The sequence below is a fragment of the Rhinolophus sinicus genome, linkage group LG05 (assembly GCF_036562045.2).
Source record: "Rhinolophus sinicus isolate RSC01 linkage group LG05, ASM3656204v1, whole genome shotgun sequence".
Taxonomy (NCBI): Eukaryota; Metazoa; Chordata; class Mammalia; order Chiroptera; family Rhinolophidae; genus Rhinolophus; species Rhinolophus sinicus.
In genome coordinates this window covers 120,189,463-120,202,377 of record NC_133755.1, presented here as the reverse complement: position 1 = coordinate 120,202,377, position 12,915 = coordinate 120,189,463, and the positions used below count along the sequence as shown (strand labels likewise).

Sequence of the window (12,915 nt, the reverse complement as noted above, 5' to 3'; positions counted from 1 at the left end):
TAGGCCTCTCTTTTCTGTCTTTGTCTATGGTCTTTTTTCTCTCTCTCACAGCCCACAGTCCTTCTCTGATTGTTCCTGATGTCCAACCAGTGGTAAATCACAGCCTAACTGTCCCTAGATGGCCTGCTTTGGGCAGAAGAAAATGCAGTTCCCATATATTCCCATAAAGGGGTATATCTATTTTTGTGTAAACTCCCCTACTTGATCTGCATTGTGTTCCATGTTTTAAAAGGGCGTTGGAGCGAAGCAGGCAACTGAAGAACAAGTCCCACATCCATTCAGAAAATCCCCCCAGTCTTGGGGGTCCGAATGGGAAAAATGATGCTGTCTTGAAGGCGCTGTCTTTTTATAAGAGCTCCTCCCTCTCGCTGCCCAAAGCCAACAGTATTTGCCAGGCAAATATCATCTGGTGCGGGCTGCAGCCAGCACACCTCCCACTGCCTGAGTCAAGGCCTGTTGGCAGCTATAGAAGTGAGGTGTCGCTGACTGATGCGTAATTATGGCAGACAGAAAAATGTAGACGTGTTAGCAAAGTCAATATTATGGAGACCTCTGTCTTTCCCAAATATTGTAAGTAAAAGATATTTCTAGGGTATAGCCAATTACATTCTCTATTTTTACGACCAGTCACAAATGTATTTTTTATTAGCTGGTGTGTTCAATGTTTTGAATGCATAGCCCTTATTTCAATCTCATTTCAGTTTGTGGTAAGTGCAAAAGGATTTTTGCTGACTTGAAATAGCGAAGCTGCTCTCTTTTAACTGAACTCCAGGGTCTGTGGCACTGAGAGTTTATTCCACAGCCTCTGTGACTCTTGCCTGTAAATTAGTCTGTGAAGTGGTGTTTATTGCTGAACCGGGAGGTTAAGACAGCCTAATTATATGTTTGTGCAGGAGAAAACACCATGCCCCACTATGAGCAATTATCCTGCCCCCCTCTCATAGTTTAATCTAGCTCCAGCTAAGAAGAATGAGGAGATGGCCTGTCTTCACCACAAACTTAGCTACCACGCATTTTCAGTGTTAATTAGAAATTTTGTTCACTGGGAGAGTGACTTCTTAGCATAACTCAGCCTTTTGCCAAGTGGAGGGCATCTGGCAAGGCGACTTGAGGTGTCTTTGTGGATTAGATCTCTAATTCTGCCCATGGGACGAAACATGGGTGGGACCGTTGCCATACTCTAAACTTCACAGCATGATGACATTTTCCCTTCTTTATATATTTAAAGCTCTATATAGCAGGAGAGAGACTGTTAGGATAGTGGGGTTCTGTGTAGTTTTCAGTTGCTTTTTTTTTTTTTTTGAAATGAAAATCCTGCTTATCCTAAGGGACTTTTTCTTATGTTAAGAAGGATGTAGTGAATGAAAACCAGAACGAGATCAACAGGTCAATGTCTTTAAAGTTGGTCATAAAATGTATCACAACAAAAAATCCGTAGGGTAGGAATGGCATGCCGAAATACCTCTGTCTTTGTTCTTGGACACTTCTCTGTCACAAGGGCAGCATACTTCTGTTTCTTTTCAAAAGCATTTGGCTCATATTTTTCATACACAGGCACATGCTGAAGTCTTACAATGCATAGGTTCAATTTCCTCTTAGGAAAATAAAAGATGCCCTTCATGTCTTCTCGCACTCAACTAGAAATGCTCATTGTCACTGAAACGAGCTGAGGGAAGAACCAGTTTTCTAAGAAACAGCACCTCATTCATTAAACCAAAATTTGTTGAGCACCTATTGTGTTCCCGACCTCATTCACATAAATGATATGTTCTATGCGGCTGGCTTCTCAGGCTTTTTCATGCTCATCTTTGTTTTTTGGCACATTAACTTTTTTTTCTCAGTTTGAATCCAAATACCTTTGAAACGATTTTAATGTCATAAAGCAGCATTCTGTTTTAACCCTTTACTTGCCAGAACGAGATAGAGATTGACTTCCTTAGGGGTGTCTGATTTATTAAGGAATCTGAGGAATGGTGATCTGGTAGGATGCTGGGGGAGGAGGCAATGGCAATAGTCTCCAGAGAGGGCTCTGTGACTGTTTAAACCATGACTATCTTTGACATACATTCTGCTTTAACTTTCTCTTTATATCAGGGAGCCAAATGAAAATTATAGGAAGAAATTTTTTAATGTGAATCTATTTATTTTCTAAATAATAAATTTGAAAGGGGCTATTTTAAGTTTGGGAACTCAAAATTTAGTCTGGCTGCAGAAAATACATGTTTAAACTCAGCACTATACCTTCTCTCTGAGGGCCAGAGAGTTTAAAACCCTAAGTACAAGGTCACACAGCTGGTTAGTGGCAGATTGAGGCTAGAACACAGGGTTCCTGAGTTCTCGTTCAGCACTCCCACAGGATGACTTGCCATGTAGCCCAAAGCATCATTTGCCATTTTACTCCCAATCTCTTAGTATTGACTTTGTTCAATGGTCATATTTTCTTTCTTTCTCTCTCTCTCTCTCTCTCTCTCTCTCTCTCTCTCTCTCTTCCTTCCTTCCTTCCTTCCTTCCTTCCTTCCTTCCTTCCTTCCTTCCTTCCTTCCTTCCTTCCTTCCTTTCTTTTTTGATCAAAGGACAGCAATTTCTTTAATCAGGGTAACATAATGATTTCATCACAAACTTTAGTTAGGGCTATAGATATCACCATTTGTGTGTGTGTGTGTGTGTGTGTGTGTGTGTGTGTGTGTGTGTTTGTTAATAGCACCGTATCTTCAGTGGAATTGAAGACAGGACCTTTTCTGTAGGTATCAATACAACTTTATAAAAGGCCATAAGAATGCTTTTAGAATCAAGTTCACTTGCTGTTCTACAGAGAAGCTTGTTTTCTAGTAAATTTGCCATAACTTGAGGACAGGGACTCTGCAAACACTAAGCAGTGGGTTGTGGTGAACAAATCTGAATTTTCTGCTTTGTTAAAGCCAGTGACTTTGGCTTCTCTCTGCTTTTGAGTCATTTCATGGGCATTGGTTTCTTCACCCTGGGCTGTGGTGGAGGGATGGTGACTCAGTGGTGGGGGGAGGGGGGTCGGATGCATACAAGGGGCAGACTGAGGTGTGTGGCTTCAGAAAGAGGACTGGAGGACAGTTGCCATTTTCCCTGTGTGGGGTCCTTCTTCCATGCAGCTGGAAGGCAGGTGCCATCTTTCCTGTGTTCTCAATGGTCAATATTCTTTAGATAGTTTTCAAAAGGATTGTAAGAGCATTCTTCTGCAAGTACATCTGAAAACTTAGAAATAAACCTTGAGATAAAATTCTATAACGTACTGCATTAAATTCTTGCTCAACTTAGCCTCATTTTTTGCCTTAAATCTCAGCTCTGCCATGTTTTTTGGGGTCGATGGAACAAGATGGTAGCAGCTTCAGACATCAAGAATTCCCAGGAAGCCAACCCTGGCAGGGATGACCACTTCTCTACATGATAATATGTTAGCATAGAGTGAAGATTTTAGGCCTGACTTTGGATAGGACAGAGTAAGGAGAACATGAGAGATGCCACCACAAGTCATGGCAGAAAGGACATGGTCATCATGGGCAGAGAGATTCAGTTTTGACTGTGGAATCTGAATACTAGTTGTATGGATATCTTTAAAATGGAAACAATAGTGCCTAACTCAAAGTGAGCAATGACTAGAGAAGGAAGGCATGGACTATGTATAGTACATAATATTGTGCCTGGGATGCTTGCTATATGCCCATCCCCCTTTGTTCTCTTAGGCAGGTGGGATGCTCACTGATCCCCTATATTCCAGATGCCTAATGCTTGTATCAATAAGCTTGACCAGTGATTTTCACACTGCAGTGAAAAATCCATTAAGTGTTCATGGCAATGGTAGTTTGAATAATTTCCCCCCAAACATGTCCCAACTTCCTGAACTTGTGACTATGTTACCTTACATGGCAGAAGGGACTTTGCAGATGTTATTAAGGATCTTCAGATAGAGTGATTATCCTGGGTCATCTGGCCACATCTACAAGCTGGAAAAGGCAAGGAAGTAGATCGTCCCTTCAGAGCCTCCAGAGCGAACTAGCCCTGCTGATGCCTTGACTTTAGCCCAATGACACTTCATTTTGGAATTCTGATCTTCAGATCTGTAGGATATAAAGTTATGTGGTTTTGAGCCACTGTGTTTTTGGCAATTTGTTTTATTAGCCATAAGAAACTAGTACAATGGCCAACGTATTTTGACAAATGCAATAGAATAGCAAATGCAAGTGCAGTTTCAGGGTGTGTGTGTGTGTGTGTGTGTGTGTGTGTGTGTGTGTGTGTGTGAATAGCACCGTATCTTCAGTGGAATTGAAGACAGAACCTTTTCTGTAGGTATCAATACAACGTTATAAAAGGCCGTAAGAATGCTTTTAGAATCAAGTTCACTTGCTGTTCTACAGAGAAGCTTGTTTTCTAGTAAATTTGCCATAACTTGAGGACAGGGACTCTGCAAACACTAAGCAGTGGGTTGTGGTGAACAAATCTGAATTTTCTGCTTTGTTAAAGCCAGTGACTTTGGCTTCTCTCTGCTTTTGAGTCATTTCATGGGCATTGGTTTCTTCACCCTGGGCTGTGGTGGAGGGATAGTGACTCAGTGGTGGGGGGAGGGGGGTCAGATGCATACAAGGGGCAGACTGAGGTGTGTGGCTTCAGAAAGAGGACTGGAGGACAGTTGCCATTTTCCCTGTGTGGGGTCCTTCTTCCATGCAGCTGGAAGGCAGGTGCCATCTTTCCTGTGTTCTCAATGGTCAATATTCTTTAGATAGTTTTCAAAAGGATTGTAAGAGCATTCTTCTGCAAGTACATCTGAAAACTTAGAAATAAACCTTGAGATAAAATTCTATAACGTACTGCATTAAATTCTTGCTCAACTTAGCCTCATTTTTTGCCTTAAATCTCAGCTCTGCCATGTTTTTTGGGGTCGTTAAGACTGAACTAAAAACTAGCTGACTCTGTCTTATAGAGAAGTATGCAGGTACTATGATTTTATTGGAGTCAAGAGAGACAGAATTAGTATTCTTCTAGAGAAGACGATGGAACAAGATGGTAGCAGCTTCAGACATCAAGAATTCCCAGGAAGCCAACCCTGGCAGGGATGACCACTTCTCTACATGATAATATGTTAGCATAGAGTGAAGATTTTAGGCCTGACTTTGGATAGGACAGAGTAAGGAGAACATGAGAGATGCCACCACAAGTCATGGCAGAAAGGACATGGTCATCATGGGCAGAGAGATTCAGTTTTGACTGTGGAATCTGAATACTAGTTGTATGGTCTTGGGGAAGTTATCTAGCCTTTCTGAGTCTGTTTTTACATCTTTAAAATGGAAACAATAGTGCCTAACTCAAAGTGAGCAATGACTAGAGAAGGAAGGCATGGACTATGTATAGTACATAATATTGTGCCTGGGATGCTTGCTATATGCCCATCCCCCTTTGTTCTCTTAGGCAGGTGGGATGCTCACTGATCCCCTATATTCCAGATGCCTAATGCTTGTATCAATAAGCTTGACCAGTGATTTTCACACTGCAGTGCGCGACTCATAAGTGAGTTGAAAAATCCATTAAGTGTTCATGGCAATGGTAGTTTGAATAATTTCCCCCCAAACATGTCCCAACTTCCTGAACTTGTGACTATGTTACCTTACATGGCAGAAGGGACTTTGCAGATGTTATTAAGGATCTTCAGATAGAGTGATTATCCTGGGTCATCTGGTGGATCCATTGTATTCAAAAGAGTCCTTTGAAGAGGATCAAAGGAGAAGGAAATGTGACAGAAGAAGCAAGAAGTTGTTAGAGTTATGTGAGAAAAGGGTCTTGAGCCAAGAAATGCAGGCCACATCTACAAGATGGAAAAGGCAAGGAAGTAGATTGTCCCTTCAGAGCCTCCAGAGAGAACTAGCCCTGCTGATGCCTTGACTTTAGCCCAATGACACTTCATTTTGGAATTCTGATCTTCAGATCTGTAGGATATAAAGTTATGTGGTTTTGAGCCACTGTGTTTTTGGCAATTTGTTTTATTAGCCATAAGAAACTAGTACAATGGCCAACGTATTTTGACAAATGCAATAGAATAGCAAATGCAAGTGCAGTTTCAGGGTGTGTGTGTGTGTGTGTGTGTGTGTGTGTGTGTGTGTGTGTGTGAATAGCACCGTATCTTCAGTGGAATTGAAGACAGAACCTTTTCTGTAGGTATCAATACAACGTTATAAAAGGCCGTAAGAATGCTTTTAGAATCAAGTTCACTTGCTGTTCTACAGAGAAGCTTGTTTTCTAGTAAATTTGCCATAACTTGAGGACAGGGACTCTGCAAACACTAAGCAGTGGGTTGTGGTGAACAAATCTGAATTTTCTGCTTTGTTAAAGCCAGTGACTTTGGCTTCTCTCTGCTTTTGAGTCATTTCATGGGCATTGGTTTCTTCACCCTGGGCTGTGGTGGAGGGATAGTGACTCAGTGGTGGGGGGAGGGGGGTCAGATGCATACAAGGGGCAGACTGAGGTGTGTGGCTTCAGAAAGAGGACTGGAGGACAGTTGCCATTTTCCCTGTGTGGGGTCCTTCTTCCATGCAGCTGGAAGGCAGGTGCCATCTTTCCTGTGTTCTCAATGGTCAATATTCTTTAGATAGTTTTCAAAAGGATTGTAAGAGCATTCTTCTGCAAGTACATCTGAAAACTTAGAAATAAACCTTGAGATAAAATTCTATAACGTACTGCATTAAATTCTTGCTCAACTTAGCCTCATTTTTTGCCTTAAATCTCAGCTCTGCCATGTTTTTTGGGGTCGTTAAGACTGAACTAAAAACTAGCTGACTCTGTCTTATAGAGAAGTATGCAGGTACTATGATTTTATTGGAGTCAAGAGAGACAGAATTAGTATTCTTCTAGAGAAGACGATGGAACAAGATGGTAGCAGCTTCAGACATCAAGAATTCCCAGGAAGCCAACCCTGGCAGGGATGACCACTTCTCTACATGATAATATGTTAGCATAGAGTGAAGATTTTAGGCCTGACTTTGGATAGGACAGAGTAAGGAGAACATGAGAGATGCCACCACAAGTCATGGCAGAAAGGACATGGTCATCATGGGCAGAGAGATTCAGTTTTGACTGTGGAATCTGAATACTAGTTGTATGGTCTTGGGGAAGTTATCTAGCCTTTCCGAGTCTGTTTTTATATCTTTAAAATGGAAACAATAGTGCCTAACTCAAAGTGAGCAATGACTAGAGAAGGAAGGCATGGACTATGTATAGTACATAATATTGTGCCTGGGATGCTTGCTATATGCCCATCCCCCTTTGTTCTCTTAGGCAGGTGGGATGCTCACTGATCCCCTATATTCCAGATGCCTAATGCTTGTATCAATAAGCTTGACCAGTGATTTTCACACTGCAGTGCGCGACTCATAAGTGAGTTGAAAAATCCATTAAGTGTTCATGGCAATGGTAGTTTGAATAATTTCCCCCCAAACATGTCCCAACTTCCTGAACTTGTGACTATGTTACCTTACATGGCAGAAGGGACTTTGCAGATGTTATTAAGGATCTTCAGATAGAGTGATTATCCTGGGTCATCTGGTGGGTCCATTGTATTCAAAAGGGTCCTTTGAAGAGGATCAAAGGAGAAGGAAATGTGACAGAAGAAGCAAGAAGTTGTTAGAGTTATGTGAGAAAAGGGTCTTGAGCCAAGAAATGCAGGCCACATCTACAAGATGGAAAAGGCAAGGAAGTAGATTGTCCCTTCAGAGCCTCCAGAGAGAACTAGCCCTGCTGATGCCTTGACTTTAGTCCAATGACACTTCATTTTGGAATTCTGATCTTCAGATCTGTAAGATATAAAGTTATGTGGTTTTGAGCCACTGTGTTTTTGGCAATTTGTTTTATTAGCCATAAGAAACTAGTACAATGGCCAACGTATTTTGACAAATGCAATAGAATAGCAAATGCAAGTGCAGTTTCAGGGTGTGTGTGTGTGTGTGTGTGTGTGTGTGTGTGTGTGTGTGTATGTGTACAAATACCTTCATACATGTGTGTAATGCACTGGACTGCCATGGTATTGCATGGTATTTCTTACTGTGGCTAGTAGTCAAAACAGAGTGAAAGCCAGTGGCCTGGCAACCTCTGCCTCCCTGGGTGTTGCTGGATCAACACCTCTTGCTCCTCTGGACTGTGCTAACAGCTTAGGGAATCCTCACTCTCAAGAGTAGCTGAGTTGGCAAGACCATCTTACCTTTCCCAAACCTTAATTATTCTTCACAGCCAAAGCCAAATCAAAGTCTGGCTTACAGGAGACGTATGTAGAAAGTGCTGATTTGGGCTGGAGAGCAACATATGAGCTCATCTACAAATCACAAGGTTGTGTCTGACAGCGTTCCACATTAAAGTTGGGAGTGGTTTTTCTGTCGGTGATGTGAGCCAAATGTGAGGTAAACTGAGGTACAGTAGGAATCAGCTGCGGCTGGAGGAACTATGTACTATGCATTTGGCACTGTTAGGTGTGTTGCTGATAAATTCTTGCAGGAAATGGAGTAAAAAAAATATTAGGACCAGTAGTAACTGGATTTTGTATTTGCAGGTGCAGTCTATGAACTCAGAATGAGTTCTCTTCAGAATGTAGACAGGACTTTCCTTGAAACAAAAATTTAATTCCTGAGTGTGGAGTAAATCTAAACCCAACGATGGCAATGGCCAGCTAGCCGAGTCTTTAATGACAGACTTTCAACATCAAACTCAATTTTAGGGCAAGTTTTGTCAATGACACCTCCTGTGTCTTAGCATCCAGTGGTGGGCAAGACTTTCCAATAACAACGTCTCCTACTGGGATGTGGAGAGTGGGCTCCAGTCCCACCAGAACTTGTAAAGTATCAAGAAAACCTCTGTCATTCTGCCTTAATGAAGACACATATTGGCCTCTCCTCAGAATCCCCCCCACCCACCTCCCCGCACATATTATCTCCTTCCTCTACCAACCAGATGGATTATCATGTCCCTGGTCATCTCTGGTGACTTGATCACATCTTTAGGAAAAAACATAATACAAAGGTTAAGCTATTAGGCTTTAACATTAGGCTGCATGGGTTACACTACTTACTATGTGGTTATGTTGAGTTACTTAGCTTTCCTAAGCATCAGCTTCTTCACCTACATGATAAAGATAGTAATAGTACCTGCCTCATTGGGTTTTTGTGAAGAGTAAGTGAAATATCATAGGAAGTGCTTGTTGGAAGGTAGCTGTTGTTAGTACTTTCCTCTTATGTTAAGTTTGGATCATGGAAGAATGAAATTATCTTAAAAATTAGTTTTATAACTTATTTGTGTACTAGTCTAAGTACAATGTGAACCCACCTGAAGAGACTGAGAGTACAAATATCCTTTGCTGTTGTGTTCTTCTCCTCAAATTTAAGAGACAGAAAAGTGACAACTCAGACTGAACCCCACAGAGCCTCATGACTCTAATTTCCTCTGAGAAATGGGAGTCAGCGTTACTATGGGTGCAATTCAGTTCTTCCTTTACCTAAGAAAAACAAGTCCAGTATGATGAAATGAAACTTCCTATTATTATGGAAAGAATCCTTACCATTTGCTGCTTCATTTTGAAGTCATAAGATAACCTGGCAACTGGGATATTATAATTTCTCCTCTTTGTTCTCAGGCCAAATTGCTACATCTGTGCCTTGAAGAACTTAGGAACACACACAATAAACCTACGCTCAACACCAACGCAAAACGAAGTTTGAACTTACTTTTTTTTTAACCTATAAATCTTGCTATCAGTGTGGCAAAAATAGCAGTCTGGACTTTCAAACTTAAAAACCTGTGTTTCCCAAAGGCACCACGCATTTGCTTAAGAAAAAAACAAACAAACAAACAGACAAAAAACTGTTAGCCGCTGGAAAAAAGCAAAAAACAAGAAATTTCTATCAACATGGATGGTCATTTTAAAAATTGCTATCCAATGCATGTAACTTAAGTAGCCTCACCTTGTTAGGATTATCTTGGTAATAAATCAAATATATTAGTCTTGTTTTAAATAATGCTTGTATCTTAAACCATTATTGTGTTCCTTATACGAAAATCCATATATATATATATATATATATATATATATATATATATATATGTATAAACTTCCAGAGATACTGAATTCTCTGGTTTCCTCTTTGCAAAATTTTGGCAAATGCAAAATGGAAGAGATATTAGAATATTTGAGATAGGAATAAAATGTCCTAATTTTCAAAATGGAGAAATGGGTTGACTCAAGAAAAATGATATACTCCTGGAAAAATATCTAGATTATCTAATTAATCAGATCACTTGTAAACAGAATGGTAAACAATGAATAACCAAGAGCCAGAAGTTTGAGAAAAATAAGTTTCACAAAACTAAACTTAATTTCTTTTTATAGTGTGGTTAATGCATTTTTCTTAGCTTCATTCGATAGCACCTTCAAATCATTAAGATCTTAACACTTCAGGGGTTGTAATTCATGCATAATAGCATTCTTGCAGCTGTCAAAAACGGGCTTGATCCCTAAGCTAGGAGATCAAGAATATCAGCAAATGCTTGGAGATTTCCTCATGTACAATATGGAGAAATGTGGGTAAATGATTGTTTATCTTGATCCATTGATAGTTGTTTGAACTGCTTCCAAAGAAGGGTGATTAATGATCAACGGCGGCAAAGAGAGGAATGGCCCATGCAGTACCAGGGGCTTTGTCTCCGTCTAGGCTGTGAAGCCATCAAAGTCTGCTGGTCTAACCTGCAGACACAGAGCTGTGGAAGCTTGCACCAATACAAAAGGGGAATAAATATTCACAGGCCAGGCTAGAAAAAGGGGCCAAAGCCATGGGCTAAAATTTAATAATGAACAGTTATATATTTGTGTTCTAAAGTCAATAACATAATTACTGAATGATGACACTTTGCTTGAGAGCAGTTAATAATAAAAATGACAATAGGCCATGATAGCACATGAAATAATACAAAAATGACACCAATAGCAACCTACGCTTACAGAATACTATTGATTTTCAAGTATTCTTAAGTGCTTGCAAGTGTTCCTTCAGTGCCTGTGGAAAAGATCCATGCATGACAAAAACATAATAAAATCTGAGATTCTACAGATAGAGGTGTCCCGGTGAGAAGTGAGTCCCACTGCACTCTAAACTGACCACCTGACAACTACCTAATCAAGTCTAATTCTGAGTGCCCGATTTCAAGAAGGGTGTTGTTAAGAAGAAACTTTGAGGAAAGTTATGTGAAAAGCAGCTTTGGTTGAAGAGAAAGGACTGCTTTAGCTTGGAGCTGGGGTGGCACCGTAGATGGCTACCATGTTTGAATGAGAGATAAAGTGGAGGAAGGAGGGCAGGAGTAGCACCATAAGGTAGAAGAAAATGTGAGGAGGCCCTTGGCTTTCTAATGAACAGAGCTATGTGGCTGCAGCACATGCCACCACATGAAACACTCAGCATTCTGGAGCAACAGACTGAGGTTGACGGCTCATTTATTTATTTTTTTTAGATATGTTTTATATAAGATCAGAGAATGAAATGGGAAGACAGAATCTATCATCTAGCTGTCTATCAATCTATCAATCTATCTATCATCTATCTAATCATCTATTTGTATTACTTCTATAATGCTTCATGGATTTCAAAACACTTATCAATATAACCTTAGTTTATGTGAGTCTTTTTTCAACTCTACAAATCCTACGTTTTCCGTGTAGGACAATGTTGAAATTCCCTGCCCCTCCTCTTGCCCTCCTCCTTCTGCACTGAGGTAGAAAGCATGGGAATCAAGTCTCTCTTATGTGCAGAGAAGAAAATAATCATGAAGTCAGGCCGAGGGGGAATTCTTTTCTGATGATTTTGGTATAATCAAAGGGGCCATTTTAATAGCAATTATGCTTCTAGGTTATTTACTCTTTTTTTGTTTTTGTTCCACAATTCAATCCTGTAACTGCTTAGAATGGGACTTCATTCTTTTGCACTGAAAACATTAAGAAAAATGCATGTTTTTCTCTTAGGGAAACACCAACCCTGGCATCCTGTGTAATGAGCATTTTATGATTATTATAAGTTCATTGGAGAATGTATGGGGGCCAAGAAAGTAGTTGGGTAAAAAGTCATTGAGGTACTATTAATATTATGCATATGTTACTGTTAACAGCAGCAAAAGTTGTTGCTAGTCATTAGCTGTTTGCTTTCAAATCTATTTTCTGTCCTTTCTGCTCTTCTCCGTATGTGTTGTGATAGGCTGATGGCTGAAAACTACCTTTCTCAGGCTCTTTTGCCAACTGACATCAGGAAGATTCAGCGGATGGGAGGTATTGGAAGGTGACCGGGAGGTAGGAGGAAGGGTGAGTCAGGGCATTTGTTCCCTCTCTCTTTGTTTCAGATGACCTCTGAGGTAATCTTGTGTTCTCTCCATGGTTCTAGCTTCTTCCTGACAGACCTTTCCTTTAGTGTCAGCTCCCATTGGGCGGCCTCCACTGTGGTGCTGCTTTCTGTTGGGCAGCCCTCACTCTCTTTCCTGCGTCCCACCAGCCCTCAGGCTGGTTGTAGTTTCCTGCTTTGGTACTGACCATATGCTATTAGGCTTTTCAGCTCTCCCAACACCTTTGTAACTATGTCGTGATATTAAATCCTTCCTACAAACTACCTAACAGGGACTCTAATTTCCTGATTGGACTCTGACCAATGCAAAGTCTAATCAAGATTTGTCACAGACATTATTGGTAGCTAGTGCCAAGAAACAGTAAATTTTGGCTTACAAATTATAAGATTATTTTGATGGAGGGATATTCTATGGAGATGTCAGGCTGGATCCTGGGAAGGAAGGGGCTCTGCATCTTCCTGGGGCCCATGGCTGATAAAGGACTTTATCTGTTATGGGACCACGGAATGCCAAGTACGAAAATGTAACTAACCT

General features: G+C 40.7%; 1 long non-coding RNA gene across 2 annotated transcripts in view; it reads left to right on the top strand.

Annotated features, from left to right (window-relative positions):
- LOC141571681 (uncharacterized) overlaps positions 1-12,915 on the top strand; it is a 145,294-nt gene that overhangs the window by 87,342 nt on the left and 45,037 nt on the right. For both annotated transcript variants that reach the window (XR_012496662.1, XR_012496661.1), the window contains exon 2: positions 12,240-12,343. This is a non-coding gene — a long non-coding RNA (uncharacterized LOC141571681). The remainder of the gene's footprint in view (positions 1-12,239; positions 12,344-12,915) is intronic.